Source organism: Rhyacophila brunnea, unplaced genomic scaffold (assembly GCF_057557595.1).
Source record: "Rhyacophila brunnea isolate RB1 unplaced genomic scaffold, BYU_Rbru_1.0 scaffold_23, whole genome shotgun sequence".
Lineage (NCBI taxonomy): Eukaryota > Metazoa > Arthropoda > Insecta > Trichoptera > Rhyacophilidae > Rhyacophila > Rhyacophila brunnea.
This window is the reverse complement of record NW_028232893.1, coordinates 12,154,124-12,162,741: the sequence shown is the minus strand read 5'-3', so window position 1 is coordinate 12,162,741 and position 8,618 is coordinate 12,154,124. Positions and strand designations below refer to the sequence as shown.

General features: G+C 33.3%; 1 pseudogene; it reads left to right on the top strand.

The window, feature by feature from the left end:
* The first annotated feature begins 1,058 nt into the window (after positions 1 to 1,058).
* On the top strand, positions 1,059 to 7,758 carry LOC147069504 (glucose dehydrogenase [FAD, quinone] pseudogene; annotated as a pseudogene).
* The last annotated feature ends 860 nt before the right edge of the window (positions 7,759 to 8,618 follow it).

The following is an 8,618-nucleotide window of genomic DNA, read 5'->3' as shown; positions in this document are numbered from 1 at the left end:
TATAGAATTTAATTATTCATTATTCTTCCTCATTTTTCTCATGTAATTTCTTTATATTTATGTTATTCTTACTCTCTATCTTGTTAGGCTTAACTATATTATAATGTATACATGGAAACTTTGCTGGTTGCAATAACTTTTCATTATTATATTTTAAATTTTTGTAATCAATATGTAACTGTTTGTTTCCTTAATAAATAAAAAAAAATCTTTAATCATCGTGCGAAACAACATGCAATTCCATAATATCACAGTCCATAGTTCAATTCGTTCTAAGTAGTAATAGGAAGTTTTAAATATATTTTTTGAAAAAAATGTGCATTATACGAGTACATTTAATTTAATGTTCAGTAACATTATTATTATAGTAAAATTTAGGATAAATTCGGTGAGTAAAATCGTTTAATTCAACGAATAATTCACAAGATTTAAGAGTTTAACATTATTTATTGAACAAACCTGAATATTATTAATTATAAAAAAACGCAATTTTATCGTACCTACCTACTTATTCTATTTTTATTAAAATAAACTAGATCCGTTTCGTCCGCCTCAAACAGATGTTTTCAATTAATAATAAATGCCTAAAACTTAAATAATTTAGAAACACCTCAGATCATAACTAATAGATTTTTTTTAAATATAGCGTCGGATAGGACTCGCACCTGTATCCAACGGATTCCGGTTAATGAGCTTTAGCATTTTTTTTATTCTATTACATAATAATTATTATGTTTCTAATGTGTTTCGAAATAATGTATATTTGGTAAAATTTTACATTGGACTAGAAATTTTGGAAAAATTGCGATCAGTATGAAGTGTATACTTTTATAAATAAATATAAATATTTGAATAGAAATTGATATATTCGACATTAAAAAACTACTACTAGTTAGCTCTAACCTTAATGGTAAGCACGCGATGTGATATCGTTGATATATGAACTGAGGGATATCTTTGATTCAGAAATATATTTTATTTCAGGCTGAGAAGTGCCGCAGGCGAAATCTATTAGCATATACATGAATCTATAGAAAGGACAGCGAACAATAGAGACCATGGATACATTCAACTCGACTGGATCCTGTGCATCGCCAGGTATCGTGAGTTCGCTTATGATGACCAGCTTCAGCACACTCCTAGTGGCCCAATGCGAATTGACTGATGAGACAATATGGCCGCAGGACTACACCGAGAAGCTCCTTAATGGAGGTAATAATTATCGCAAAATAGAACAGTGACAAAATCGAACAGCCAGGGGAAAAATAAAAAAATAATTTTTGTGGAACTATATAGAATATGTTAAGTTAGGTTAGGTTAAGTCAGGTTAGATCAGGTAAGGTAAGGTTAGGTCATTATTTCGTTGTACCTAGTCACCCAATAATTTTTAACATATTATATTGATTAAGATGAGATATCCAAAGCTTGCCGGCAACACCGAGTTAAGTCCCGTTTATTTGAGGCTTTCTAGCGATTAGGAATGCACAAATTAGGTATATAATTTGATTTATTATGGCGTATTGAAAATCTGTGTTATTAAAAATCTATCAACATAATAGAGATAGGACAGTTTCAATATTAAATTTATATTTTTCCTGAAAGGTCATAGTTATATTTATCGTTGTTCTGTTTTGTCATGCTCTGTTTTGTCATGTTCTGTTTCGTCATGTTCTGTTTTGTCACTGTTCTGTTTTGTCATGGAAACTAATTATCTATTTAAGGAGAAGCACGGTGACCATATTTAGTTGGTGAAAATATACGACATTGTTAATTGTTTGTTGTGCTATAATCTAAATGTTTTAATTTCCCATACGAAAAACATTTTCCAAACGCAGATGACACAATGGATTAGTCAAGAAATTTAAAACGAGGCCTTGAAATAGTACAAAGGAGTCTTACAATTATTAAATTAAACCAAAATCTTAAATATTATTTTGTTGGGATTATTGAGTGCGTCGGACTTCTACGTCAACAAATGCGCCACATGCAATGGCAACAACAGGATGAGATTGAGTGCCAACTTTATATAGCATACTTTTACGTTATTTTACATTTACATGAATGACGTTCTTATTAAATTATATAAAATGCCAATGTGAGTAGAGTTGGGTATTTCCCGAGAAAATCTCAATCTCGAGATTTAAGATTTCCCGAAATGATGAAATTTTGAATTCTCGAGATTCGAGATTTCCGGAAAAGAATTCTCGAGAATTCCCGAGTAATCGGGAAATTTAAAAAAAAAACGATAAAAATCCTAAAATCAGTGTAAAAAGAGACAATTTCCTAAAAAATATGATTTTTTTTATTTATGTAAGACAAACCAAACAGAAGTAAGAAAACAAAAATAATTCAAAACATAACTTATTAAAATAGAATTTCAAAAAACGCAGACTGTCAATCGCTGCGTCTGACAATCGCGTACGCTTTTGAGACACAAAATTCCCGATGTTGCAAAAATTGCACTCATTTTGAGTCGACGTTGGCTTAATTGTGTTAAATGCCCTTATCAGTCCTTGTTTTGTATTTTCTGTCCACTTTTTTCATGTAGAAAATCGTTTTTTTTTCAATTATAAAGAAATCCCGAATCCCGAGAAAAAATTCTCGAGATCCGGGATTTAATTAATTAGAAATTAGAAAAATTTAAATTCTGGAGATTCGGGATGGAAAATCTCGAAAATTTCTCGAGAATTCCCGTCGGGAAAATCCCGAAACCCAACTCTAAATGTGAGTGATCCTTGGGGGCTGACACCTTGTTTATCTAATAATAACTTCCACCAGGCGTCATGGCCCCCTTTAGGGAGAGGGCTGACACAGACCTAGCCTAAGGTATGCTGCAATTTGGTGTGATGTTCTGATAATTGAACATACATAATTTTGAAAACACTTCTAAGAAAATATATAACCAATAGAAAAAAAATCGTGGAGTGATCCATGACGTCGGTTTGTAATAATTAAAGTAATTACTTAATACCTACTTCGATTTAAAATACAAAAACCGGTCGCTAATGGTAACTCAATTTGGAAAGCGCTTCAAAGAGTATTGTAATAGCCATATATAAGTTAAAATTTGTCGCAATTAGATAGGATACCTATAGCATTGTGGTCAATGTGCGTGGGTGCGAAACCCCAGAAACGCAGGTTCGATTAGTGTTGGTTGTCGTATTTTTTATGGGTTATATAAATTTTCTCAGAAGTGTTCAATAAAAATAATGTTACATTCTTAAATATTGTGAATTATTCGTTGAATAAAAAAAAGTTAATTCTGATGATTGATATACATGCTTAAAGATAATTCACGTGTAGAATTTTATTTTATAATTATTTTCAGTGTGTTTCCTGATTATAGAAAAAATGGCTAAATATCCAATATGGCGAGAGTCGAGATCAGTGTTTCATATGATTAGTGCCCCCAAAACAAAGTGGTTTTATTTTAAAATACAAAAAAAATCACAAACACAAAAATACCTATACAGAATACCTATAATTTTACCGATGGGTTCTGCAGAATACCATTTGGGAAACGCTTTGGGAGCATCACACTGTCCTTAACCTTAACGATAGGAAGGGGGCCCGCTTCAGGATGTGGAAGCCAAGCGAGGCATTTAATGAAATATAGTGAAAATTATATTGCCATAATTATTAGGCAATTTTCAGAAAAGAAATAACTGTTGTCCCTTTACAGGTATTCGCGAGTTCGACTTCATTGTCGTTGGTGCAGGTTCATCGGGGTCAGTCATAGCAAACAGATTGACAGAAAATCAAAACTGGAACGTCCTATTGGTGGAGGCTGGTGGAAATCCAACAGCTGAAAGCGAGGTAAGTCAAGATTTATTGACGCACCATTACCATGCAGTTATATTATTGCGGCCGAAATATATATTTTTTAAATATTTCAATCCCAGCATACTAATTTTAAGTAGGCAGGATGAAAAAATAACTGAACCAATTAAACGAGTAATTCACACGATTTGAGAATTTAATATTCTCTATTGAACAACATACATAATTTGAAAATACTTCAGAAATATACCAGTACCTACTTATATGAGAACCGCTTTAGTTGCTAGACTATTAGCACCGCCATCTTTAGATTAATAAAGCCTGAGCATATCTTTTTGCACAAGCAACGAGTGGTCCACTTTTCAGCTGTCAAAATCAGATCCCAGATTGCTCGACATATTTATTTATTTATTTATTTATTTATTTATTTAGGAATACAAAACATTGTGGACATAACAAAACTAAATTCAAGACGTACACAACATGAGATTTACATTATAAGTCAAACATTACCCTCACAAGAGAGAAGAGAATATAGAAACAGAAATATATATACAATAACAATAATAATAACAAAAAAAAAAAAAATAATCAAAACATACTTAAGTATAATTTAATACAGAAAAATATAATTTTTGAGAACGGAAAATATACAATTTTATACAGAAAAATACAGTTTCAAAAATAAAATGCAAAGTACATCATTGAAAATGTCTATGTCTTTAGGGAGCGCATTTACTAGTCTTGCACCCCTCGCTAATGGTGCCTGATAGGCTTGACACGAGGAAACGGTTCCAATCCAGAATAAATCATGACTGCGACCACGTAGGTAATTGACATTCGCCCTTTCTCATTTCAAATTGAATTATAAAAAAATTCTCAAATCAAATATATTAACTATCAATGTTATTTATAAATAATATACATTCCTGTTATTCATGAGCTGTCAAAGTCAGACTAGTAATTCACACAAAAACCGGTGGTAATATCGATTTCAAAAAAATATGTAGCATTGATCTATGCATCACATTTATAGAAGGTGTGATAATGCTAGTGTATTATTTAGCATGTAATGTATCTATTCAAATCAAAATATTATCTGTGTAAACACGACAGACGCGTCAGTAAGAGCACTCTATAGAACAATGGCAGACAATGACAGTTCATACATAGTCAACAAAAGGAGGGGAGGAAAAAGTAGGAACAGTCGTTGTGAATGAATCGGCTTTCTACTTGGGTCGGTAATGCTATTAGTTAATTTCGTCGTTATTAGGTAGGGCGCCATTGGCTAAATTCGTACACAACATTAGCTAGAATCCGGAAGATGAATGTTTGAGTCACAGAACAGGCTAAAAAATATACACGTAAAAGTCATCGCCGTGGACTACAGAACAGATAATAAATATAATTCCGATAGGCTATACACCAATACAGTAAATTATGACACAGGGTGTGAGTGCCCTACGAAAATGAACCACGCATTATAGACGGGCAATAGTGCGTGTAATGAGCGTCAATGCATAAACCGAGAGCAGTTGTCAGTATTAGACGATTACGTGTTCTTGAAAAGTGTTTAAATTTATCCCGTATTCCTCTTTACTGAAGATCAGTTTCCTGCTTCTCCTTACCCGTTAGATATTTCAGTTCCCATTATTTCTGAGTTCCATGCCGTGGACCAATATTTTGAAGCTGGCTTTTTTTATGGCGGACAAGCCGTAAAACCCAAATATAAGAAAGCATGCCGACGGCACTCAATATTGGATGCACGTTACATTTACGTAATAAACTTTAATACATATTATTATCATACAGACGTAAATATTGAAAATAACATATTCTAACACGTGTTTAAGATTACCTCATATTTTTCTACACTTGAGATCTGTCATTAATGTTGTGTTCATTGGTTTGAGTCCTTTCCGGCACCATATATTTTTTAAATAGGCGCGTTTCTGAGGTGTTTTTAAATTATGCATGAAACGTACCCAGCTTATAGAGTCCAATACACTTACAAATTTGTTAGACTTTTAGAAGACATTTATTTTAATTCTCGAGAAAATAATGTTATCTCAAAAAAAAAAAAAACAATTTTGTAGATAACGTTGTCTGACTTTAAGCACTCGAATATAAATTATACATTTACCTTTTTTAAATTTGACATATTGAATGGAAGGTGTCTACGATTCGATGAAGTGTTCGACGAAGATTTGTTTAGGTCAATGATAAAATTTGTAACCCCCGACAAATCATACATATTCCATATCCATTATGTGTTAAGATATGTTATATTGCGGGTAGCTAGAAATAAGGGAGTAAGGAAGTAGTTCTGGAGACTTTAAAAAATCTAGCATACAAATATGAAAATATACTAACTTTATTTACTTACAGATACCAGGAGTGTTTCCCTACAACTTCAACACGAAAATGGATTGGAAGTACAGAACTGAGAAAGATCCAAGATATTGTCTGGCGCTAGAAAACCAGCGGTGCGATTGGCCAAGAGGGAAAGGCTTAGGAGGAAGCAGCGCAATAAACGCAATGATTTATGTCAGAGGAAACTCAAAAGACTACGACGAATGGGAGAAGAAAGGTAATAAAGGATGGGGATATCAGAATGTTCTACCATACTTCAAAAAAAGTGAAAATCTGGATGATGCTAACGTATTGGCAAATAAAAACCATATGAAAAATCATGGAGTAGGTGGATATTTGAACGTAGGAGAATTCAATGATACAGGAGTGTGGAATGATAAGATACTAGCAGCATCCAAAGAACTTGGGCATAGGACTGTGGCTGATATAAATTCTGGTCCCAATTACATAGGATTCACGAAAATTCAGGGCACTGTGAAAAATGGCCAACGGATGTCAGCAGCAAAAGCGTTTCTTTCTCCAATTAAAAACAGAAAGAACCTATTTGTATTAAAAAATGCACTAGTAACAAAAATAAATATAGATGACTCCAGTAAAACAGCTGTTGGTGCTGTTGTTCGATTGGTCAATGGGGAATCCGTGGAGATTACAGTAAAGAAAGAGGTAATAGTCTCAGCTGGAGCTATAAACTCTCCACAAATTTTAATGCTGTCAGGAATTGGACCCAAACAACATTTGACAGAAATGGGAATAAAAACGATTGCCGATTTACCTGTGGGAGAAAATTTACAAGATCACTTGAATGTGAGGATATATTTTACAGCAAACAACGGAATTGCGCAAGCGGTGAGTGGTAAAGATACAGCATTGACTTTGGCTACATATTTAACGCAACGAAGAGGAAGCCTGGCGTCTACTGGAGCATCAAGTACTATCGGATTTATAAATACAAAAAAAGATTCACTGTTTCCCGATATACAATATCATTTTCTCGTCAACCCTCCCAATATGACCGTATCTTTATATGACGATAGCGAAGAGTTTAAACGCTCAAATGCAGTTTTGAATAAGAATGCCGAAATGCTTACATCAATGGTCTGCCTGCTACGACCGAAGTCCAGAGGCAAAATTTTATTGAACAGCACAGACCCTCTTGACAGTCCGCGTATATTTCCAAACTATCTTCATGAAAACGAAGACGTCGAGACAATATTGAGAGGAATTCGAGAAATAATAAAGCTCGAGAATACAACAGCATTAAAAAAAGAGAATTTAAAATTGGAGAAAATAATGCTACCGGCATGTGACAAGTACATGTTTAAAAGTAATGATTATTGGAAATGTCTAATGGCCCATACATCCACGACTGTGTTTCATCCAGTAGGAACTGTTAAAATGGCACCGTCTGATGATGTAACATCTGTTGTCAGTCCAACTCTGAAAGTTATCGGAATCCAAGGTTTAAGAGTGGCTGATGCAAGTATTATGCCAGAAATCGTCAGCGGAAACACCAACGCGCCGTGCATCATGATAGGAGAAAAAGCTGCCGATATGATCAAAGACGATTGGAAGCATGAAGCGGGTGATCGAGGTTCTGGTCTATGAGTAGTTTTATTTACGACCCAAAGTTTAGTACAATATACCATTTGAAGGTTTTATTTCTTTGTCACTATTTATTTGGACACCCTTATTGTATATTTCAGGTAATATATTTTGGAACCCATTACTCTGTATTTGATAACATTTTTCATAAGTAGGAAAACGCCACTGACATCTCTACGAATAAGAGTTTTTATTTTAAATTCAATATAATAATATATGACATGGTTTGACATGTGTACGTTAGTGATTAATGATTACTGATTAATTATTAAAAATAAGATATAAAAAAGGTACAATTAAAAATTAATAAAAAACAAAGAGCTATTATTTATTTAACAATTGAAATACTTAATTAACGTTGATGAGTAATTTACTGCCCATTACGGTGGTAAACGCTACAATAAATCGATGGGAAAATAATGGAATCATTCTACAGTGGCACCATGGGTACAGTAAAACCGATCTACAACCATTGAAACAGGAATTGCAGAAAATAAACCAATACATCTGCGACTCGCAAACGGTGCCGCAGTACAATGATTCCAGTATAGCAGTATAGGTGAACATTTTTTGGATGGAAATATCTACATTATACGAATCGGCCAAGAAATTTAAAGTAGACATTACATTTGCAATTCCAAGAAAAGAATTCATTCGTGGATTGAGTAATACGAGTGAGACATTTGTTCGATCGCTCTAGCTTTTTTATTTAACCCAACACGGTTAAAATAAATGCTTACACGAGTATTCCAAGCTTTTCGTGAGAAAAACATTTTAATATGATAAATATTAATAATGTTATTGAGGTGAAAAAGTGCTAACTTGAGAAAGAATTTTGCATGCAAAAGAATAAATAATATGAA